The following is a 25638-nucleotide window of genomic DNA, read 5'->3' as shown; positions in this document are numbered from 1 at the left end:
CCCTGTAGGAACAACGCTACAAACAAATGCTCTGTTGCAAAGCCGGAACGTTAATCGTATCATTCGCGATCGCCTGTCTCTTGCCTCCAGCGATTGAACTTCGCCGCACCGATTGGCTGGACAGTTAGGTATCCGCCCGACAGTTCGGGTCGAAACGTGTTGTCCATTATTAGTTCAGCGTGACGCATATGCCAATAGAAGGCGCGCCAGATCTCTTTTCGCCCTGTACGATCGCAGTGGACTCCGTCAAACTCTTGATTCAATCCTAACCCGAGTAAACCTACCTACTAATGCGCTTCACTCGCCAGCTTCCGTGCAGCTCCCTGCGTGTCAAGAAGTTCAGCCGCGCGGCGGGAACGACTCGAAAAATAAAAAGCTTCGCAAGGGCGACTGAGGCGCGCTCGCTCGTTCTCCTCCTCTTCTTTGCTGTCGAGATGGATACATTTTAAGCAAGCGGGCCGCGTAGCGGCAGCAGCAAGAGTGAATCCAACGAGAACAGCGGCAACGGCGGCAGTAGCAGCAACAGTTGCGTGCAGGCAGCCACGACGCTCGCCTGCCTGCCCGACTGGAGTCCTGCGAGCTTCCGCCGCCACACCGCGAGGTCGCGAGAAAAAAAAAAAAAAGAAAGAAAAGAAAAGAAAACTGGCTCGAAGTGGCGCGTGGCGCTTTAGACGAGTGAAGAGAAAATTACAAACCTGTCTCTTCTCCTTTTTCTCTCACCATCTTTGTTTGTTTGTTTGCTTGCTTGCTTGCTTGCTTGCTTGTTTCCTTTATTAATTTCTCCCAGAACGTTGAAGACTGGCGGCAGATGATGCAATTTTGAAGCTCTCGCGAAACCACTCTCGCTCTCTTCCTCCCCTTCTTTAATCTTTCCCTCTCTCTCTCTCAGCCACAGTGTACGCGTCCTGCGCGGTCGCGTGCATTACGTTGGAGCATGCTTGCTTTTTTTGTTTCGCAATGAGTGTTAAGAAGGACGCCGACCACGGAAGAAATGACGAGCGCCTTGTTCGCTGCGAAATCGAAGACGTAGTAGGCGAAACTATATCGTTATATCCAAGCATATGTTGTTTTTTTTTCCGCTCCCTCCTCGCATCGATTGTTTGTTTCGTAACGGTGTTAGCGCACGCGGATTAAAGGTCCAAAAAAAAGAAAACTATCAATGTTGAGTAATTCATAACAGGAGGAAGAGGAATAAACTTTATTTGTAAAAATTAGCTGATGGTGGAGTCGTCCGAGGTGTGCGGCATCCCTAGTCCAGGATGCCGTGGGCCTGAGCCGGTAGCTTGGCCCTGCTCAACAGACAATGCGGGTATTTAGGGCTCGGGGTTGTCAGATGGGTCTCCCACTGCTCGACGGTTGGTGCGGTTATGTGTGGTGTCGATGGGTTGGGCCCACACTCACATACCATGTGGTATAGAGTGTAGGGCGCAGAGCAGAAAGCGCACTCGTAAGCGTACGTAGCTCGCAGGATACATGGCGAGCAGCAGGATACCGTGCGGGTATGTGCCGGTCTGTAATTTGCGGAAGATCACCGCCTCTTCTCTGGTGAGCTTGGGATGCGGGGCTGTGTAGGTCCTCCTACCCAAGCTGTAGAGCTAAAAAGAAAGAAAAAAGAGGCCGACGAAGCAGATGAAGGAGGTCAGAATACTAAGATGAAAACAAGTCGCATCGTCAACGAGTCTGGAATTTCTCGGCCCTCTGTATCTCCTCAGGCGCCGTTGTTGTGGCGCTTTCCTTCCGAGCCCAAAGTCGCGAGCTCGATTGCCGGCCGCAGCGGGCCGCATTTCGATGGGAGCGAAATTCAGTTTAAACCATGGCCTCCGAGTCTTGCGCGCGCCGTCAAACTAGCCGGTACGCGCAAATCTCGGAGCCCATGTTTACATGCTCGTGCACTTCGATCTCGTTAGGAAATAAAAAAATGACGGATCCCACGCACTGTGGGAGTCGATGTACGCGAAGCTTTATATGCTGTTTGCTTTGATTGACGATAATTAGTGGTGATGTTATCAGCGAATGTGTAATTTCTTCGGCGTTTAGTCCAATACGGGAATGGCGAGTTGATTTTACACGTTACCTTGCGTGCACCACTGCTGTTTGTCTGCGTAGTGCACAGAACATAGCGAGAGACCTGTTTGCTTCAGGCCTTGTTGTGCTTCATTCTTCATAATCTCTGAGAGGGCTGAGCATGATCATTGCCTCACATGACATATCGCATCGTGGCAGAAGTGTTAAATTTAATTGAACGGATTATGGGGCTGTACGTAATTCAATTAGTCATTATAATTGTATGTACACATTGTATACAGACGTCCGTGGTCTGCACCAGGTTTCGCTGCGTAGCGAAGACGCTCCTGTTCCGCGCGACGCTTCTTTCGGGCATGGGCGTCCTCGACGCTGAGTGCACGCCTAGGAGCCGTTTTGCTGGCCCATGTTTAGGTGCTCCTTCTGCATACGCGGCCAGGACGCTCTTGAGACGCCAGCTCCAAGCGCTTTCTTCAGGCTGTGGACTATTGTAGGGTTTACACTATCACGGCCCAGCACCTGCATTCTTCTCGCACGGAAAAGCAGGCAGCACGTGCCATACGCGTAATCTGTGAAACGCCGAGGCGAGCGCCATCTGCTGGTGTTGCAAGGAACCCAGCGGCGCGCGTGAGCAAGAGCACAGCAGCAGCACCGGAAAGTCGAAAGAAGAAGCAATGAAAGCTTCGCTCTAAAGCCCTGTACTCTGAAGTGATCCAGAGCCTCCTCCCTCGACGGCGTCCCTCATAAACCTACTGCGAGGTTTCTGGACGTTAAACCCCACAATTTCTTCAGGTCCGCTGCTTCTTACGAGCCTCGTTTGTGCCTTTCCACTCTCTCGGGGACCGGGCGACAATGCGGCGTTCTTTGTCACGCAATGGTCTGTTTTTACCCTTGTGGTTTATCCCCGTGGTATTCGTGGCAGATGAGATTTTCGATTACCTGTATAGGGCGCAGGTCGTCATTGAGATCACTAGCAATATATGTTTGTTGGCTAGAGCCTCATTAGGTCTCAAACTCACCAAAATTATACTCAGCTGAGTGCTCACCCAGACTCAGACTTGCCGTAATGATGTTGATTATGATGACGGCCAGGAAGACGAGGAGCAGCAGAAGGAGGAGGAGGATGGCTGCTATTGTTATATGAAAGGCAAGCTGTAGAACGGCTTGGCACGTTTCTGCAAGTCGCGCAAATCTCTGGTCGTATACGGGACGCCGTTGACGCAAATCCGCTGTTATTACAGAGACCCGTCCCCCCCCCCCCCTCCCCCCCGGTTAACGTGCGTTGCCTCGAACATCGTCGTGCCGTGCAACGGAGGATCCTTGCGTCTTCGGCGCCTTCTCGCTCCATTTCATTATTTATTTTTCCTTCATTTTCATTCACAAACAAACAAAAAGCTCCGAGAAGCTAGGTTGTATGTTACTGACGAGGAAAATTAGCGCGAACGAAAAGGCAACTCACACGGGACGAATAGACAAAGACAAGCGCAACACTCGCGACTATTTAATAGCAGGAAGGCTTTCACATATAACACCTTCACACGCTTGCGCACAATCAAAATACCTAAACATCGCAGTTAGAACGCGTGTTGGTCAAACACGATTGCGCAAGGAGTCGGACTCTTGAGTTAAGAAGTGCGATTGACGGCCGACTTATACAACGATCTCTGTTCCTTTATTGCGAGGGCAGTTATATGGACACTCTAAGCGAATGTCCGCCGTCGCCGTCATGTTCCGTATAAAGTCCATGTGTGATAACATGGCGGCCGCGTGCCGTATACTCTAGGTGCGAGCGGAAGCTTACAAAGGAAGGTGCTTTGATTCGGCGGTGTCTTCCCGTGCTCGCAAGGGAGGATCTTCTCACGCGCGCAGGGGGGCGATCGGGAAGTGTGCGCGTCCTGGGAAGTGGGGGGCAGGGAGGGTTAGGTTAGTGTGCGTCTGCTCTTCTACTCCAGCTGTGGCGTGTGCGTGCGGCCGCGCGCTTCCTACCTCGGAGAACAATCTGCGCTAGGATCGAAGGCTACTCGTCCTGAGATAGTTGATGGCTTCGTGTGCACTGGGTTCTCGCGCGCCTAGTTCGCATTGAAGCGACAGACAGCGCGAAGGGAAATTCGCTCGCCACTGCTGCCGCTCTTCATCGCGCCAGCGTTAATTCTGACAGCGATTGTCCGCAGTCATTGAGCTGAGATGTGTACTTGTTTGCCTGTGCGCGCGTGCCAACGTACTGGTTAATGTGGTTGGTGAGGGAATGTTTATAGCAGTTTATGCGGCTTATACTAGGCTTAACCTTGTATAGCTGTTTAACACTTTGCTATCGCAATCAGTGCTTCGCCTGTCGGGCGAAACCGTTACTCATTTTACTTAAAAGGCTTCCAGTGCAAGTCTTGAAGAAGCGTTACCGCGCGTGCACAGAATGCAAGGTTTGTATAGGTTTACCACGCGCCGAGCAGCGCGAAGCGATTCGTCATTTCCGCTCCGCAAGGCGGAACCGCAGTAGCGCGCGACGCCGTCGAAAAAAGATGGAAGATAAAGAAAAAAGCGGCATAACACGACGACCGGCCGTTCTTGAGCGAAGCGCAAAGAGAAAACAATGCGCGCTAAACTAACCGACTCGGGGGGCGCGTCGCTTCTCTCGGCGCCGAGGTCGCCTCGGCAGCTCTTTCTTGGCGCGCTGCCACGGCGATGAAGTGCGCGGAGTGGCTCGCAGCGCACTTCGGGCCCGTATGTACCACGTGTGCCGCATTTACTCGCCCGTACAGCCTCTCTCCGTGCGCACTGGCTGTCGGCAATCCCGGGCGCGAACGAACTGAGCGTTTTTCGCAGCTTACGACATGACGTTACACCTGCTGCTCTTACACCCTGAATCTCGTCGGCCATGTTGGTTTTGGAGAGAGAGGGAGCAACTGTTCCTCCGGTGCATGGCGGAAGAAAGTTGAACCGTTTAAGAAAGAACGTATAGGGGACATTGCCGTTGCCACCTTAATTGAGCGAGGGTCACTCCTTCTTTTAAGTCACTCCTTCAGAGGGCCACTCCTTCTCATTCCCCGCTTATATACTAAATGGAATCTACGTGCCAATTACCAAATGCAATGTTACGAATTTTAGCCAAAGTGAAATTTCGCTGCAGTCAGCCTTTAAGCCTCCGACTATAGCTGAGCGAATGCGGTAAGTACAGTGGCGTCTCCCTCAGGGTTCGAACACCGTTCGCAGGACTCGCTGGATGAAGAAACTGTAAAAAAAAGAAGATAAACGAAAGAATAGTAAAGCGCAACGGAAAGGAGGAGGAGGACGAAGAAGAAGAAGCGACTCGCGTGCTCTGCGGAAAGCCCGACTTTCCGGAAGTGTTGGAGCCGGGCCAAACGCCGGAGCGAGCTAAAGCATCAGGAGCACTGCAGCACCCGTGACACATAAGCGCGCGTCGAGTGACTGGAGGCAATTAGCACCGCGAGGCTCTGAGAAAAGAAAAAAAAAAGTTGTAATTATAGATACAACCCAAAAAATAAAACGAAGAGAAAAAAAATTGGATGGTCCAAAGCCAGGGAGCAGGCGAGGGAAGGATTATTTACAGGGAAAAAGCAAAGGCGGACGCAGCGTGGTTTGTTCAGTGCCGATGCCTAGGATGCCTTGCGCATTGTATGCCCGAGCATTAGTTAAAGAGACACCACGCTAAGGAGAAACTATAAATCAGTTTAAACTAACAGGATATTCTTTCGACAGCTTAGTGGCGGTTATTCCTTTCTGTCACCCTATTTCGTTCGTTTTCTTTTTCTTTTGCATGAAAAGGGACCCGTTATTTGCCGGCAAAATGAACATGGAACCAATCAACCTTCCGTTTTATTTATTTATTTATTTATTTATTTATTTATTTATTTATTTATTTATTTATTTATTTATTTATTTATTTTTTATTTATTTATTTATTATTTATATATTTATTTATTTATTCACCGACACTACCATCGCGCTTGAGACGTCACCGCGACGTCATGCCATGGGTTGCCCGGCGTTTTCATGTGTTCGGCCTGTTCCACTTATTCCTTTTTTTTTTTTTTTGCTCTCTTTCTTCCGAGCAAAGCTTTCTCACAACCATCAGGTTGATTCTTTGCTATTTCAAGTACTACGTAGTCCGTCCTAAATGGTAGGCACGTAAGTAGCCCGGAGTAAGCGTTGTCAAAATGTTAACTTCATTGACAAATTGAACACACCTAGCACTGCGTATATAGAAGTTACGTAACAAATTAAGGGACTGGCAGAGAGATGTTACGGGCATCCAGACGTTCGTTGCATCAAACATATGCACGCGAGATTATGCGGAGGTGATTGGCACAGGTTTTGCTCGCAGGGTTTGCACGGCTTCCGCGGTCCGACTGTTCCACCGGGAAGCAGAACCAAACTTCACTCCATGACTTTGTCGACTTGCAGCAAACTGGCAGCCTCACAACAACAAAAGCCGCATGCAGCTCTTTGGGACGAGATAAGGTCACACACATACGCGCACTATAGGGATGTGACGTCGGCACGGATTTCGTGACAGAAAAGTCGACGTGCGCCAACCGTCTGCTAGACCTGCGAAACACGGGTATACGAGGGCGAATCAGAAAGTCTTTGCCCCTATTTATTTTTTTTCAGCCAATTTACGGCCTTAAGTGTGAAGCCAACATAGCTATTCCCAGCGGTGGACATTTATTGGACCGGCCCGGTCCTATCTGCCGGTACCTCCGCGGCACGGCGCTGCTGTCAGTTTTTGAAGATGGCGATTGTGCTTCACACGTCCACGGCGTGCGAGAAACCAAGTGTGACTCGTTTTCTATGGAGCAAGGAACGAACGCCCATCGAAATCCGCAGGCAAATGCAGCAGCCCGCGTATGGGGAAAGGTGTCTCACTTCGAGAAGGGTGAGACGGTGGTGTTGGGAGTTCGCGCGAAAGTCTGTGAAGACTCGCATGACAATTAGCGTTCGGGGAGCCCGGGTGCGTCCCTGACGGACGACAGGAGCATGTCATGTTTAGTGCTGCGTTGGGGCAAATGTCAGAACCGGTGTGGGGACTATGTGGAAAAATAGTGTAAGGTACGTAGAATAGTACGTGTACTTGCAATTACCTGTATGTACTTTATTTTGGCCTATAGAATATGGAGGCAAATACTTTCTGATTCACCTCGTACTTGCAAAAAATGCACGGGTTATTGAATGATTTCTTTACGTCTGGATTGTAATATTCCTTGTATTCGCGCTGGGCTGTTGCTTGTTAGTGATGGCCCTTTGGTATAAGCCGGCTGTGATGTCGACCCTCTAGCTATACCCTTAACAGCAACAGCTAAATTGCTGTCCCACGTCCGGCCACCTTTAGAAAAAAATAACAAGAGTGTTTACTTCTTGTACCCGACCGACGTGCAAGCTAAGAAAATGGCGGTTCGTTCGCACTGATCCGTGTCTTTTATTCGTTTCGCGTTGAGATTGCGGTAACCGATCCATGAGCTTAATGATACGCCAACGCCTTCTCTTTTGTGAAAACGTGGAACAACCAAAGCGCAGTTTTCCTGACGGCGTGCCCTTCTCGGGTCATCGTGTTATGCAAACGTGCCACCCACCAGTCGTAAATTATTGTAATGCGCGCCGAAAATTGTTTATCGTGCGCCGCTGTTTACAAAGCTACGGGGGAAATATTATGGACGCCTCGGGTTCCCCGCGACCCACTCGAACAAATAGCTTTTCTTCGAGTGCAGCCCCCTTTCTAGGGGCAAATAATTCTATCTGTACACAACTTGCGTTTGAAACGTGCGTACTTCGTGCCTGCAGCATGATCTAAATACGTCCAGCTGCGCAACAGATTTCGAATTCGGAATTTAATGCGAATATTCTTGCTATACGTATACCCTCTCGCATTTCAATCGAAATTTTTCGTACAGGTACTCCGTCAGGAAAAGGGGGATTTCTCACGCGATCCGGAATTTCGTTGCAGGTGTAATCCAGACCCGCTCACACGATCGTCACATTCTCTCTCAGCGAATGTTAATTAGCAAGTGTGAAAGTTGAGAAATGCTAATTGGATATCTAAGCCTTGTGGGATCCAGCCATAGCTCGCATTGACAGTTTGGCTTCGCCACATTTCTATATAGCATCATCAGAAACCAGACACGCGCTAATCTGTGAAATGGATTCGAGAGAGAGAGAGAGAGAGAGAGAGAGAGAGAGAGAGAGAGATGAAGATGAAAGGCAGGGAGGTTAACCAGATATTAGTCTCCGGTAATTTCATCAAATTATTCTGTGAGTTTTGTCAAGATTACGGAACGTCTTATCCAAGCGAGGACTCAAGCTCTATACAGGAATGTCAAATACGCATTATCGACTATTCATTGTCTATAGCATGCTTAGAAAAAACACAGCATCCATCGGCTTGAAAAATGTGCCCGGTATAAAAACCTTGTGACAACCAACGAAAGAAGTGAAGCGCTGCTTGACGACATACTGACCATATAAGGCTTCGACTGCGGCTGGTTGTATATTACATCTTTCCGTTTACTGCGCGGTAGTTGTCACACAGAGGACAAAGGGGGTCGGGCCTATAACGTCAACGACGTTATCATGACGTCAGGACACGGAGAGAAATTTGTTGACGGTGTGTAGCAAGAAAGCTATAGGAATCATGATGTTGCTGATTAAAAAAAAGAAAGAGTAATGATAATATTATGCAACAGTGATCGTACACTTCTTTTTTCTTTTTTCTTTTGCTCTGGTCTCAAGTTAACGAAAACAGAGGTTTGAAGGAATACTTTATCGATGTGAAGCAATTGAGCGTTTCTCTTTAGCTTTACTGCCCCTTTAGGTAATTGGGGGAGAAACCGAGGCATACTGGGATAGAAATTCTAGAGCATGGCCGTGGCGTTTGGAATTCGCAGTTTGCTCGCATTTCGTGCGGATCACTTGTATTGTTTCGCTTTCTTTGTCTTTTTTTTTTTAGCCGACGCCACATGCAAGACTAGAAGAGGTCGCGCCACGCGGTCAGTTCGCGCAGATTGCGTGTTTACGTAAAGCAGCTAGCGTGACCTATAGCGCCGTGGAAACGGTCATACGAGAGCAGGAGACAGCGGCAGATGCGTGCCGAACGCCCCCACGCGGCAGTGGCGAGCGGATTCTGGGCGTTCGCTCAGATTTCTCGGTGCCTTCATAAAGGGGGCCATCCCCGTATGTTAACGGCACTGATAGAAATAGCCATGGAAAATGGTGTGTGTGTGTGTGTGTGTGTGTGTGTGTGTGTGTGTGTGTGTGTGTGTGTGTGTGTGTGTGTGTGTGTGTGTCCGAAGGGCAAGCTGTTGGACAAACGAGAGAATGTGCGTGTAAGCCAGTTAGGCAGACTATACGGAGTGAAAGGTTCACTATAAGAGGGATCGTGCAAATATAGGTAAGCGAGTCGGCAGAGACACGGTGAGTGAGTAAACGTGTGGACAAATGAGCGAGCGAGCGAGCCTGCGTGAGTCTGAGACCTAAGTCACTGTGTGGTCGAGCGAGTGTGCCCTTGGAATTTACAAAACAAGATGCCCGGTTATGCGTAAATATTAGTGTGCTATTCATACCGTGACGACTAACTTAGTAGATGAATAAGCGAAGTAGCGGTGCACTAAACCATTTAAGCGCATGCTGGGCTTGTATAGCCTGTTATACTTTGCTGTGCACGTTTGATTCTGTCCGTGTTTGCACCTTTGCGCAAGAGTCTACAAGGGAGACAGAGGGAGATAAAAGAAAAGAACAAAGAGAAAGAGGACGTAATTATATAGTGAGCAGCAGGCATTGGACGTGTGACAAAATAAGGGATACGCGGCGAAAACTAATCTATAGAGTTACTAGTAAACAAAGCTATAAGGTTGCTTATACAGAAGATTTAGCAAAAACAACGTAACAAAAGAATAGGCAAGAAGTGTACAAGATAATTGGTTCGAAGTATGGCGGAACGACGTACGGAGCATCGCCGTGAAACCGCGCACGGGGCGAAATTCAGATAGAGAAGTTAAAACGTAAAACTGGAACGTGTATTTGCAACATAATCTGCTTGAAAAGATAGAAGAGAGAAAAAAATATATATACAGACGGCGGGACAATCGAAAACGAATCACACTACTACTACCTTTCCCGCGTATGCGTTTTGAGCGGGTCTCGAGCGAGAGTTTTTTTTACGATTCCTCGTTCGAAAAAACGTGCGTTTCATTCAGCGCGGATTGTCTCTCAACGAGCTGCGTGCGGCCACTCTCGCCCTCTTTTTCACTGCTTGCGTATTTGTATAGCGTGCGCGGGAGCCGCAGTTTGCGCGCGCGTATTCTGTTTCCGCCTCGAATAACGAACTAAATTGCGCCTTTTTTTTTTTTTGTTGCGAATCTCACGTGTATATATGCGTGGCAGGAGTTTCTCTCTTCTCAGTGCGCTTGCCGCGTTGTAGCTGCGTGCCGCTCGTTTTATGGCGGAGGCGTATTCAGACTGAGACCCGACGGAAAGAGAGAGAGAGAGAGAAGCGAGTGGGAGAATGTACAGCTATACGCTGGCAAACGACGTTTTGTGAGTGTAGTGAGAGGTGTCCTTTCTCGTTTGTTTGTTTGTTTGTTTGTTTGTTTGTTTGTTTGTTTGTTTGTTTGTTGGTTGGTTATGTGTACCTGTGATAAAACGCTTCGCTTGTGTGGCGTCTTCCGTGTTTACTTCATTTGTTTCTATTTTACGAAAAAAAAAAAAAAAAGACACGCGTCGCACCATTGTTTGTTGTATGGGTGGTTTGAAGATGGGTTTTGCGAGCTTTTGGTCTTTGCACAACGGTGCTATTGCTATTAGACACGGTTCATGCAGCACTCGCGAGGAAACGTACGGATTCAGATGCAGCCACCGTGGCCACTATACCGGGCTACATCATGTGCCAGTCAAACTCGGGGACACTGATGTGCTGGGCCACTAGTTGGTCATAGACCAAATAAGCGCGGGCCATGGAGCACTCATGATTTAGTGCAGTATAATGGTATGCACAATGGTCGGCAGACTTCGTATTCGCTGATAAGCTATAGCCATGATACATAAGGAAAAGTCATCATGGGTCATATGCCGCACTATAACTTACGAACGCTCGTCGGCTGTAGAGCACATATCATGCCTTAGTCTGTACAACTCATATGCGCAGATGAGCTAGATGGCTAGATAGAGCCTTTATTGGTCAAGGTGCGCTGAATGGCCCATAAGTATGACCTGTGACATCTGTAGAGCCCATGGGCCATACAGGACTCACATGGTTGACAGAATTCATGTTCGCTCAAGTGACGTATATATACCTCATCGGCTCGGCATCAAGGTCGACCTGTGGAACTCACGGATGCTCGTTGGGTTTAGAGAACTCATCGGCTACTACAACTCACGGACACTTGTAGTTTACGGCACTCATGAGGCATATTGCATTCATGGGCTTCGCTGTGGTCTGAGCAACTCGTGGGGACTAACGTGTTAGCAACACTTACATAAAGCAGCGCTCTGTAGTGCAGCGGTAGGGCCCTGAAAAATTATGCGCGACATTTTAATAAATCTCGAAATATAGTCCATGGAAGCCAATAAAAAAGCAGCAGAAATGCAATATCTGTTATATACCGATTTCTCTTAACGGAATAGACCTCCAGTGTTTTCGAATGATCAAAGCAACTAAAGACTAAAGAGCGTTGGCTATACTGGTGCAACCTGCAAAATTAAACGAAATATATACCCTGGTATTCAGCATTTTGTTGCTACAAGGATCACTAGGACGTGTAGAGATTACAAAAAGCGAGCGTTTCGTCTTTTGATGTTTCTATAGGCTAAGTGACAGCAGGGGTACCGTGAGAAAAAAAAAATGGAGATTACTGGCTCGAGCTTATACTTCGATCGTTTCATTGTTTTTCCAACGTTCCACAAGCGCGTCGAGAATTAATTGGCTCGGGTCACTCGTGGCTATTTTCGGCCTAATTGCTATGTTCCAACCTAGCAGAAAGACTCGATGCCGAGATAACGGAGATTAAGACAGAGATGGTAGGATGCTTAATGGAAGTTGCCGATGACGTGTTACGCAGGGGCAAACCGAAGTCATTACTCTACCCGGGGTCGGATGATGAATAATCCATTGACTCCTCCAGGCATGTACTCGATCGTGCGTGGCTACGCATAGGCATGCGATGAGTTAATTACAGAGTCCGATCCAAAGCCACTGGCTTCTCAAGGAAGGCGAAGTTCATCGGTTTGCGATGTTGTACGCGTAATTGTCGTTTCCCCAAGGTTTCCAGTTCCGTGAGAATGTTCTGAGTATTTCTCTCTCTCTTTCTTTATCGCTAGCAGGTTTTAAAGGTGTTTTAACCAGAGTACCCTGTTGGTTTTTAAAGGGGTACCGAGACATAGTGTCAGTTTAAGCTGTGATACTAAATTACGCTTCTGCACTTGCAAAACTGGTCCTGCCGATAGTGTAGGCTTGTTGGGCCAGAAAATGCGCAATACAAAAAAAGAGGAAATAATAAAACTAGTGGCGAAGCTTTCCCGTAGTTGACATCATTGATTCTCTTTCTAATTTTTTTTTTTGATGCCTCTAGTTGTGCATATAATTATTATTATGTCGAAACAAGGATTACGTGGCACTCTCAAGGAACGCAATGCTAATAAACCTAGCAAGTTTCTAGAATGACCGAAATTCGGAACAAATTCTAGAAATACAATCGAAATCTGGGACTTCACGCTGTCGTGTCGGACCTTGGGTATGACGTGAAGTTCATGCACGAGAAAAAGAAGAAATCTTTCATGTTTGTCCGTGATAACCACCCTTTTTCGACCAAAGGAATCGAAATTGAGTTTTCAGAGCACACGTAACCACTATAGGTTTTATTCAGTACTGTTATTAAGTGCCCCTCTAAAAAGAGCACGCAAATAAACCAAAGTCACATACACGTATTGCAACTTTCATGCTTTGTGCCCTCGCGAGTGGAGCGTATATATAGTACAGCGTCGTACACTCCTAAAGGGAATATGTACGTATCGTATTCAAGCCAACCTACATATCCTCAAGAGAGGGAGAAAGACAAACTAAAGACAGAGAGGTTAACCAGATATTATCTCTGGTTGGCTACCCTGTACCGAGGGAAGGGCAAACGAATGCGATAGATGAGAAAGAGAAAAAGAATGAAAAAAGAAACGAAAAAACGAACATGCTCACTAACATTCACAAAATACATAACTCCTTCTGTGGACACTGTCACGCAGTCTGCGAAGACGTTCCTAGTATCACGCAGTGTCACCATACCATTCTACGTCACACAGCGTACAATCACACTTGGTCACAAAGTCCTCAACATCCGCGGTACTTGAGCGTCGTGCAAACACGGACACACGTAGAAATAAAAAGCACAACGCAAACACTCTGTGTCCTTGCATGCACGCCTGCCTTTCAGATACCGTGAAGCGATCCCTTTAAGAAATACTGCGAGCTATTCAATTACATCTCAACAGACACTCAATTGAAGGCAATATAAAGTCAACTGAAGCACAACAGTACGTCGTAATGCTTCTTGTACGGGTTCACATTCTAACACATCCGCAATAGTTCATCTACGTGAGTGGAAAGGAAGCGCCTCATGCGAAGTGGTATATAGGTAGGCATCTTTCGTTTAAAAAATAAAGAACGAAACAAAAAAGCCTCCACTCGGCAGTTGTGTCCACCTTGAAGAATTAAGGACGCGCGTGTGTGCGGTACAAACGGCCGTCGCAGAAATCGTGCGGTCACCTAATTCATCTCCTCTTCGAGGCGACCGCCATCTTTTCTTTCTTGGTTTCTCTTATCTTTTTTCTTTCTTTCTTTGCGTCGAAGGTCTACGGGTCGCTCGCGTTTCCGCGTGCAAACGCGAAGACCGCGCGACTCATGAGACAGAGACGGACGGACGGCTCGGCACTGTCCTGAGACGAAGAAGCCCTTTGACGTTTGCACGACAAACACACAACGCACACACTACGCTTGCGTACAGACACTCACACACGCACGCGTACACGCACCCCACAAGTCCGTGCGGCCGGCCGATCCGCGTGCAGCAGCCTTTCACCCTCCGCTTTTGAACAAGCACGCGCACGAAGAAGACCGCTTGCTAGGCTTGGCTTGGCCCGGCTCGGCCACAAGGACGAACGCAGCAAGGAAGAAGACCGCTGGCTGCGAGAAACGCGAGACCGGCGGCTCCAAATAAAGGCGCGCATACCTGGACTGAGTAAAGCACAAGAAGCGGGCGGACTCGGGGCGCACGCATTTCGGCCGAAAGAAAGAAAAAGAAATTAAAAGTGCGAAAGAAGTAGGCAATGTCCACACACGTGGCGATTCTTGAGGCCGCTGCTAGGAACACGAGCGGCGCGGCTTCGCGGGTCGGCCAGTGTCGAGATATATGCGGTGCGACCTGACCTTGCGAAGTATTGCGAGTCGCGGAATGAAAGGACGCGATGATGAAGAAGAAGAAGAAGCAGTTGGGGGACGAGAGAGGCTGACCGCCTTCTTTTGTCGCGCCGCTCTTTGGTCTTCTCGGTGTGCGCTTGAGCTTCTTCTTCTTTCATTGTGCTCCTCTTATCATTTCTTGCAACGTGTGGCTCTCTCTCTGTACAACTGAGTGTCCGCTGGCCGTCTTCTTCGTTCCGTTGGCGGCGTTTTCTTTCTTTTCATCTCTTTTTTTTTTCGGGGGGGGCGGGGGGGGGATTCGCAGAGGTCGCGTGCAATCCTCACCTCCCTTCGGGGTGGTCGAGGCGCTCTTTCGCAATGGCGCGTGGTCACTCTGGTGCGCGGACGCTGCCTGCTTGAATGGCTTCGGCGTTTGACCCCGCAGAGCCATAACGCCGCTCCATATGATCGAGAATTAGAACAATTCCTTCACCTTTGCTTCTATCCGTGGAGAGTACTTTCGGGCCAACAAAAAATACAATGAAATGTTTTAATACGATTAGCACTCTTTTGCCAACTTCACCGTCTGTTCGGTGTATGATGTCCGTATCTAACCTCTTTGACGTCAACTTGTATCACTGGGTTTGTGCCCGGATAGACAACTTTGTCCCTGGGGGTATGCGTGCAACCGGGCGTGTGCCACTTTGTATCTGCAATAATAGACAACTTGGACCGCTGGATATGTGCAACTGGGCATGCCTATAGTGTCACATAGTGCCACATATTGTCACATGTGACACCAGGTGAACATTGTTGGCCGATCCTCCAGAATGGGCACGTGCCACGTGAGCGGCGCGTCCGAATAGACAAGCATAACGAGAGGCATGCAGTGAAGAAGTCGGCTACAGAAAATTGAAGAAGTCAGTTACACGGACAAGTGAACGAGTCGACATCAAAAGCAGCCGAGTGCGGAGAAAGAAGTGCAAGTGACGTCACTAAAATGGGACCAGAGCGTGCATTCAGCGATGAGCGTTCAAAAAATAAAGAGGTGAATTTGTCGGTATAAATGAAAATTGAAGCAATCGCCCAAGCAGAAGTGAATAATTTGGCTATGTTGTCACGGCTCACTGCAGGAGACAAGAGCGGAGAGCGGTATTTATTCGAGAGAATTAGGGCAAGCGCTCAGTCCAGGCTTCTTCTTTTCTAGCGCCTCGCTTGCACACACGAGGTCGTCTCGTCTTCATCGTCAACGTGGTTGGGCACAGATGGCGTCGCGGAAATATGTATAATATATGTGGCTATACATCGCTTGAATGGCTAATCGCACTGACGTCGACAATCACCGTGAGATGGGTCCTGCCGAAATAACTTTAAATTTAAAGGGATAAGGTTTGTTTGCGGGCTCTCCCAAGACATTGCTTACGGTGGCTTCTGTTGCTGTTCTTTTTTTTTCTCTTTTTTGCGTGCTGCTAGCCTTTTCCCCCTTTGCAAGGCCTGACACCCGAAGTTATACCCTGCGGTTGGTAACATCCACGCGTCTTTCTGCACCTCATTTCTCGTGCTTCGCCGCCTCCTATATCGTCGTTTTCCGCGCCGACCGCATGCTCTGAGCTCTGTATAGGACCTACACTATAAGCCTACTGGCCGTGACATTTTATCCCCATCTCCACTGTATATGCCAATAACGGCGCAATATGGAGAACTCCTTCCGCGACTTCGCGATCAGTTAAGCCGACCAGCCCCGAGGAGCCCATCGTATAGGCGCGACGTCGCGAGCGACCCTTTTTAGGAGCATGCGCACTTTGGCGTCGTGACCAGCGCGACTGTCGCCGCCGCCGGCGAGGTTTCTGGGAAGCGAAGACCCACCGGTGCTGGCTGAGTGCAGCGGTACGCTTCCAGAAGGAGAGGCGAGCACTCTAGCGAGGCGGGTGAGGAGGGGGGGGGAGGCGAGGGCGACCGTGGGCACATTCCGCAGAAACTGTCCCGCCGCTTTGCTGCTGCTGCTGCCGCCTTCGCGAAAATGAGCGGTGTACGGAGCGCGCACGCTTCTCGACGTTATAACGGCTCCATCGCGGCTTACTCGCCTGCCCCCCCCCCCCCCTCCCCGCCCCCCACGCAACTCATCGTCGCTTTGTTGTCTTTTCATCATTTCTATCTATGTTGTTTTCCTTATTCACTCAGGCCCTGTTCGCTCTCTCTCTCATAAGAACAACGGTGTGGACAAGTTTGCTCCTCACCCTCGGCGTGGGATACAGAGCGCCCACTTATGAAAGCGGACGCGCATTCTTGTGGTTCTCCCTCCTAATCTCCGCGGTTCTGTTCGCCATGCGGCTTTTTGCGTTCTCCGTTTGTCCGTTAGTTAGGTTTGGTTTGTTAGCAGGCTTGTTCTTGTCACCGTTGGTGGCGGAGGTGTTTCTTTCCTGCGAAGCCGCCTCACGGCGTAACTGAAGGTGTTGCTAGTACGGGCTACACGGAAAACGCGGTATATACACACGCCCCCTTCGACAAGCGGTCGAGACGGCTTTCCCGCAACGCACGTTTGCCCGGAATGGCGGGCGTTCCAGAACACCGCTGGAGCGGGCATTCCTGCAGTGCATGCATCTATAGCGTGTGTCGTTCAATGTTTCTAGCGTTCGCGGAACCCCATGATATGTAGTGTGTAACGTCAGTCTTGATCGGGTGCACACAAAAAGTGCAAGAATGCAGGATTCAAAACATCGTTCGAGCGTGCGCGGTCACTGTGACGATGAGATGATAATTTAGTGTGAGTGAGTGAGTGAGTGAGTGAGTGAGTGAGTGAGTGAGTGAGTGAGTGAGTGAGTGAGTGAGTGAGTGAGTGAGTGAGTGAGTGAGTGAGTGAGTGAAGACTCCACGCCACCCGGCTATTCACACGTATATAGGCACCGCCAAGCTCACTCAAAATCGAGAACGCAGTGGGCAGAATGTGCAAATGCCGTTTTAGGAACGTTCCGCACAACCTGCTAGGGACGTGTCGTGTACTGCTAGAAAGCCTCATTGGCACCTGACAGGCTTTATGTCGCGATTCAGAATGTGGCTTCTTTTTGTATTTGTTTGTTTGTTTGTTTGTTTGTTTGTTTGTTTGTTTGTTTGTTTGCGACACGGTGTGCGGCGTTGAAGTGCACAACATGGACAGGAACACGGGAAGAAAAATGAACACGATGTTCGCAGCACGCGCCTCACACATCGCACGCGCTGTTCAATCTAATTGGGTGCTCCAATCCAATGATGTGTATACTTCCTTGCCGCAATTGCGTCCCGATGCCACGTCCCCCCCCCCCCCCCCCAAAAAAAAAGAAAATACTTTTGACCTAAATTCAGCACTTTTGTCTTTAAAAGGCTGTTTATTGAACGCCATGACACCTCAACAAGAACTGTTTAGAATGTCGACGTGGGTTAATTTTTTTATACGGGTATCACGCGGCGCACTCTCGATCGCGATCAAGCTCGATCCGGATCGAATTTCTGGTTCGCGATTGGTTACGTTGCGCAAGCTTGCTGCGCGAGGGAGCCGATCGCGGTCGAGAATTTCGATCCGGATCGCGCTTGATCGGGATCGAGAATAGTCGTGTGACAGTGGCATTAATTAGGCCTGAACTAATTGCTATCCATTCGTTATCAGTTCAGGCAAAGGACGGAATAATGAAAAGTCGAAGGACCACGTACGTGTGGTGCATCTGATGTCCGCTTTTTTTTTTTTTTTTTCGTGTCTTTATTTCTGTGGATCGCATCGCATCATAAACAACGCAGGAGGACACAGGGACGAGACAGGACATGCGCTTTTTTCCTGTCTCCTTCTCGTGTCGTCCGCGTGCTCGCACTATAAGACAGCTTTAGAATACAGCGTTTGCAACCAAACGTAAACGCATTACGTGCGTAAAGAAATAGCCTCGTCCCCACTGCGCATCCTCCGAACGTTATTTGGTTTCTGTAGTTTACGGGCACTATATGATAACGTACGTTATTTAGCGAGTTTGACGTTCGTAATGTTTACAGACACCTAAGAAATAGCCTTGTAGAACATGGTGGTATCCTGGCTCCCGCTTCAGCGCGCATTCTCTTGATGCCTACGCTCTTACTCGCGGTGATGGCCAATAATTATAGAAAGGAAAGCGTACCGTGTAACGTCCCGCAAAGGTTATTACGTGTAATGTACGGAAGTTTCCTATTCTAAAACTGTCTATTAAGGTTTATTACGAATGTGCACCAACCAACACGTCCCTGCAGTCTGCTGAATTGCATTGCGCTGCCTTCCGAGTAACATAGAAATATTCGGCTCGCGTGCCCTTATTCGAAGAAAAGACGAAAGGCTTCTCACGCTACGACAGGAGGCGGGCGGTCAATGATCAACGGCACTTAAGAAGAAAAAGGGCTTCGTGAATTCGGGCCCGTGCCATTTTATTAACCTTAAACTGACAAGTGCTGCCCGCGGTTATTCCGAACGCGTTGGCGGCTTACACGAACGCAATCGCCGGTCCGCGTTCGCTCGTTGCGTCGCATGCATCCCATTGTACGTATCAAAAACCGCGTCGCACTTTTTTTTTTCGCAATGTTTCGTGGCCGTTGGGCGTACGTGCATCGCCGAGATATCACTGCGGGCCAGGCGGTCTCTCTCTCTCTCCCTCTCTCTCTCTCTCTCTCTCGAGAAAGGATGAGGGGGCATCTAGGGGTGGTTCGAGAAGCCCCGAGTTCGGCCGATCTCTCGCGACGGTCGCCGACGACTCTCTCTCTCTCTCTCCCCCTTTCTGGTCCGCGATGGCGCGCACACGCTGTGTGCGTGGCGGCGGCGGCGACCGGAAGCGACTAGGCCAGCTTCCGGTGCCAAGTCCTCCTCCCGGTCACACTTCCTTCCTCTTCCGAAGGCATCCGGCGGTGGCGCGGCTTCTTGCTCTGAGAAGCGCATGCCGCCGCGGACAGGATCCCGGGTTCTACCCCCTCCCCTTCCATACCCCTCCTCGCATTCTGAGGTCGGCCGCTGGCGTTTTGATAACGGAGATCCGAGAATGCCCTGGCTATAGCGGGACTCTGCCTGCCCAATCGGTGTGACTGCCTGGCGAGGTCGACCGCGGGATGCGGGGTTGGTGTCCTGGTTAACGGCGCGGCCTCGTCCGTTATTTTGCGTGCACATTGAAACCACTCTTAATCTCCTTGCTCGTAAGGTTAAACTAGGCTAGTGAAACATACGTCACCTTGAAATACGTTAGACTCCCGTACCGGCGCTATAGGAATTCAGCGCCAAATATGAAATATATATATACATATATATATATAAGTTGAATTTTGTCATTTATTTTCTCTTCTAATAATCAGCCTAATTACCCAGAAATTAGCTGTAGTAATGTTTCGATAGAATACTTTATCCGTTTAAAGTAATTTAGCGTTTGTCTTGGTTGTCCTTTCTAAACGAACCCAGCAGGTCAAAATTAATCGGAAGCGCTCTTGTATAATCCTGAACAAAATATTAGGCCCCCCGCTCAGCTCGATTTATTTCTTTTTTTCCCCGCGACGAATTTGTGTGCAGCCGAAAAAAAAAGAAAGAAGACGTCAGTCTCAGTGGTGCACCAAACCCACGGTTGATGCGAGGACGTCCTCGGAAATTTTCCGTTTTCGTCATTGGTGCAACCAGTCGTGTCGTCGCGGCTTGATCGCGTCGCGCGCGCGTGATCGAAATCCTGTTTTGCATAGCTACACGAGAACAGCGGTTACATACCAGGCTTGCAAAACGCCACACTTCGCAGGGTGCCCCATGGATAAACCTGATGACAGATGCTTTAAATTGACGTCATCACGGCCGCCATCTTGGACTACCATCACGTCGAGGAGCTACGTACGCAGTAGACGCGACAGCTCGAAGGAACGCGTCTTGCGTCGAGCGACAAATCGATAGCGGTGATCAAACCGGCGCGAAACGGTCATCGCCAGAAATCAGAAGGTTCACGTGCGCGTAATAATCTGGTGCACTGACGTCATCGCGGCCGCCATGTTAGGACGAACATGTCGATGAACATGGCGGACGAACACGGTGATAAGGTGCGTCCGTCATGACGTCACGTAAGATATAGAAAGCAAGGAGAGAAAAGGCGTCCGGTTTTGTTACGCTACAGCGCATGGGAGCAAGGGAAAGGGACAATCTCATAGTAACGTGTACTTGAAAACGCGTTGGTTTTCATTGTTGGTTTTCATTACGCAAGACAGCGGTTATGCAACAACCGATCAGATCATACATCAAAGGTTCGATATTTACGTGCTTCCCCCTTGTTGCTATATATATTTAATGCAGCATTCACAAAGAACCCATGAGAGAACGTATGTCTGCTTCTGCTTTTATATTATTGAAATCATTATAAGTATGCTTTTCAATGTTTCTCATCTTAAAGGGGGTTCAGATTAAATGTGAGGGCTCACAAAGTTGGCACGACCACGATGCTTCTTCTTTTTTTTTTTCCTTCGCTTGAGCTCAGTAGGGAAATTAATCTTTAGATCATACATATCACAGCACATTGTGAAAGCACTTCTAGAAATTTTAGAGATAACAGCAACAGAGTTCGGTTCTCGTGGTGTGCGCTGCAGTATTGAAGTAAAAAAGAAGAAAGGCAAAACAGCGAAGCAGGGGATAGAGAGAAATAGAAAAAAATAAAAATATATATATAAAAATTTAAGAAATAACTAGCACCGGTTTGCAAAACGTTGGTTCTCTTTATTCCGGGCAACAATCGCATTGAGACATTTCTTACGTTCCGAGCACTGTAGTTCAAAAATGTATTAACTGGAACAAAAGCAATAGGGAAGGGGGGTGGAGGTGGAGATATAACGCGTGTTTACCTCGAAGCGCTTCGTTTGGACGCTTCTTCCTCCGCGCTCACCTTTCCTTCTTTCTTTCGTTCCCCTCTTTTCCGCTACCGTCGAGACAGGCTACAAACCTCGCCGCGTATACGTACTCGCAAAGACGTGACCGCGAAACGACCGCCGCCTTTCCGCGCCGCCAGCCAACTCCTCGCATAGCGCGCCCTTTCAAGATGGCTTCACGGCAAGGCGCGCCACCTGCCGCGATTAATGCCAGTCTGCGGCGCCCAAGGGTAACGCGCGGGGAGTCTTGAAATTTTCGAATCCGCGCGCCAGCGGGGGTGGGCCCAGCGGCGAAACAGGGGACTCGGAAGAGACCGCTGTCGCTCGCGCACTGAAACGCGTGTATATAATACAACTTCGTAAAGTGCATGGGCGTCACGTGATTTGCCTGTAGCCAGAGTTTACTTGGCCCGTGGTCATCACGGCCCCGATTAACGAAGATGTTCACTGAGTGAAATATCGTTGCAGCAATCTGCGACGAAAATTTCACTGTGAGTAAGTTGGTTACAGATGAGCACATATCTATTATAGTTTAATTTATGGTGTTCTACGTGCCAGAACCACGTTCTCATTATGAGGCACGCCGTAGTGGAGGACTCCAGAAATTTCGACCACGTGGGGTTCTTTAACGTGCACCTAAAGCTAAGTACACGGCTGTTTTCGCATTTTGCCCCCATCGAAATGCTGCCGCCGTGGCCGGGATTCGATCCCGCGACCTCGTGGTCAGCAGCCCTACACCATAGCCACTGAGCAACCACGGCGGGTTTGTATTATAGTGGGTGACAACCTCAGAATTACAAGGTTGTATGTATGCGCTGTTCAACTCGGGAACAACAGATGCGCCAGCCAATTAAGTTCGCTTGTTTGCCTGGTTTCGTACGCTTTCGGCCAGTTTAAAGCAACTGTTTTTCCCCGTACAGAACGATATTTGTGTCACTGTATTCAGGATGAAGCCTGAACAGGACAAATTTTATGGCTGTTCTTCCTATCATTTCTCAGCCATATAGCGAACATTCCAGCTTGAAACAACTGCTTTTATTTACTAATTAGCCTAGCAGTGACATTAGCAGAGCAAAATGATTAATTGGTAGCGGACTCCAGCTGTCTCGGCTCTCTTTCAGATGTGAATTAAGGTCTAGGTGCAATGCGTTTTTTGTGGGAAAAGCGGTTTTTATAATTCTTTGCTCGTCACCGACTATGGCGAACGCTATTTAAGCAATCCTGACACAGCTGCAGTGTGCTGCTGATCGTATAATTATCTTATTAACAGACCTTAAGCATCGCCTAACCGAATGGTTCGTGCGACTGCTGATTATAGCGACTATGGCGCAGCTCGCACCGCGGCGCCTCTGAGATCCGCGGTCGCCGCTTAGTCTCGGAGGCCGGAGTTTGAACCCGGCATCGGCACGGCCGCGTTCGCATATGGGTGCGTTGCAAATAAATAAATAAATAAATAAATAAATAAATAAATAAATAAATAAATAAATAAATAAATAAAAAATAAAGATAAAGGAAGAAAAAGAAAGAAAACCGCTGGGGTACCTTTCCTTTGATGCACGTTAAGAAACCCCAAGGTGTGGTCGCAGTTAATTCAATTCCCTCACTACTGCTGTTTGTTTATTTGGTTTATTTAATAACTGCACACCGATGGAAAGGTAGTCTGCATAAGAGCCGGTTATCCCAATACGCAATGTAAAAGTATGTGCACACGTGCCACAAACACACAAACATACTAACTATAGAAAAAAAATATTGTAAACAAGAGAAAACAAAACCAGCAAGTGTGACCGCGTTAAGTAAGGCTTCACGTGTACTGTACAATGAAAGCGCTATTAGACGCGTATAACACACGAATATCGTTTTTCAAGTATAGGCCAGGCAAAAAACAGTCAATTCACACAGAGTTCTACTGCGTTCTTCAGTAGAACGCAGTATAGTTGTACAACTGTACAGTTGTATAACCGTCCACTTCCGGGTCGTTAGGTAAGCCCCTCAAATGAATTAATTCTTTTATAACGACAAGAGCCGCATACGCATGGGTGTCTCGGTTATTTTTTCGTCAAGTCAGATAGTATCATCGGTGTTATTAAAAAATTTACCCGGGGCAGTATAAACAACTTAAGCGCCCTTTTAAGTTGTTGGTGCATGTGACATGGTCACCTCGCAACCTCACCCATGGCGCTCCAATTGCCATGTTAGTGCTCGCGATTTAAAAAAAAAAAAAAAAAATCTTACTATGCTGTAATTTGTCGCTATAGCTATATATGCCTATATATGTGTCTCAAATTAGACTTTCGTAGGGCAAGAAGAGCCGGGCACCCACAAAATAAGCACAGTTTTATACCACGTTACCACGCTTATACCAAATGTTATACCACGTGTTTAAAGTGGGACAGCAGTGTGTGCGTGCGTACGCGTGTGTTCTCAACCGAAGCATCTGCAAGCAACCAAACTGTTACTCCAGAAACCATGTAATAACCAAGGCCTATTTAGTTATTTATTTATTTATTTAGCCTATTGGCCCTGAGGGCATTGTATAGTCCGAAGTGACTTATATACAGGAAAAAAAGTTATTTAATTTTATATGGAAAGCCTGCACAATCCCACGTGCCAGTCTGAGTATATGTCTCGCAGTCTATCACGCTTCTGTGCTCAAGGAAAGTGGACACTCATTTTGCAATTGTAACCAGCATCGCGAATTCTGTTGTCACTCACGGGCGTACCATGACGCGGTTTCAAGCAGAGCGAGTTGACGGCTATATGCGGTGACTGACGCTGAAAATTAAAGGAAAGTCACATGGAGAGAAACGCGAAAGTAAAATTACATGCACACACGCCGTTCACGTTCCTGCATGTAATAACGTTATAGGCTTGTTTTCACGCGCCTTCGTTTAACACTGTAGGATATACTGACGCTTAATTTACCGCGCCCATCGCCTCTGCACTCAAGAAACTTCACTTTACTTAAGGGCGTTTCCTCATATATAGGACTTCGTTCGGTGAACACCCGTTAAGGACTGTGATCGACGTGATAAAGACGGTGGCCCCTTGTTTAGACAGCCCTTAATTACGTAATAAAAGCTGCTAACTATACGAGACCAGAACAGTTGGACAGTTGTGTTTGCGTTATTCCAGCGTGTTGTGTTCAGATATGTATATGCACACAAAATTTTATTTTCTTAAGCGCCTTGTCAGGCGATACGCCTGATAAGACGAAGGCTTTAAAAGCGCTAACAAAAAGAAACCTGCATCGGTGAATTTTCACACAGCTACTACCCGATGTTGAGTTTATCACGCGTGAACTTTGGTTCGCGCTTCCATGCATGAGATAGAGTATAAACCTGATGGCGTATCAAAGATTTCTCTCGAAACCACAATCATCATTTACAATGCTTTAACTTGTTAGCATATTTACGAACTCAATTGTCTATCCCTTTATGTTGGACTTTTCTTTCTTTATTTCTTTGCTCGTTTCTTGCTGCGCCATGATCGCAAGCTCGCGGAGTCGACTTGTTTGTCTCAAGGCGAGCTCTCAACGGGTCATCCATCTGAACGACATCTTGTCGTCCCCGCGTCTTTGAAAACTCCTATTCCTAGAACCTTCGGTATGGCCAGAAAAAAGAAATAAACAAGAAATCGCTGACAAGCTATATTGACAGAGCAGCAAAAAAGACACGAACCCGTTGGGCGGCGCGTATAGCCGACAGAGTCGACGGGTAAAAGGCGAAGCGGCGCATGCAGTTATATGTGCGTAACCGCCCGCCCGTGGCGTGGGACAGTTGAAGCGCTGTATAGCTCGCAAGAAAAAAAAAAAAGGATAAATTAAAAAAAACAAAAAAAAACGAAAGAAAGACGGGAGAAGCGAAGGCAAGTTAACGGACAGATAGACAATGGACGCATCTGCCAGAAGGCGTTCGCCTTCTCCTGCACGCACGCACTTCGTCGGAAACTTGCGGCAAGGGTGAACGGTTAACGCATTAGCGACACGCACGCACACACGCACGTACGTACGTCAGTGGTCTCCGCGCACCCTGCAGGTCACCAATGCCTCCGACGACGACAACGACTACATAGCACATGCGTGTGTACATACTTGGCTCGAGAAGGGCCACTCCATACATCAAGCCTCCTACCCATTGTAAGGTGCTGCGAGTTGGACGGGAGACGACGACAGCGCGATTTTGCGCACGCGAGAGACCACCCGCGGACGCGACCGCGTCTCTCACATAATCGCGCTTCGCCGTTACAACGCAAGCGGAATTCGATGAAGATACACGGTGCGTGAGAACAATTTATCAACAAAAGAAAGAGAGGGCACGCACTCGAAAACATCGTCGTTGCTCGTGAATCCCCCTCCACCAAAACGG

General features: G+C 48.4%; 1 protein-coding gene across 1 annotated transcript in view; it reads left to right on the top strand.

Moving 5' to 3' along the window:
• Window positions 1-25638, top strand: part of LOC126533546 (B-cell lymphoma/leukemia 11A-like) — a 557606-nt gene that overhangs the window by 117028 nt on the left and 414940 nt on the right. The gene's annotated exons all lie outside the window — the stretch shown is intronic.

This window comes from Dermacentor andersoni, chromosome 7, assembly GCF_023375885.2.
Source record: "Dermacentor andersoni chromosome 7, qqDerAnde1_hic_scaffold, whole genome shotgun sequence".
NCBI lineage: Eukaryota > Metazoa > Arthropoda > Arachnida > Ixodida > Ixodidae > Dermacentor > Dermacentor andersoni.
The sequence above is the reverse complement of the archived record's forward strand: the minus strand, read 5'-3'. Positions and strand labels throughout refer to the sequence as shown.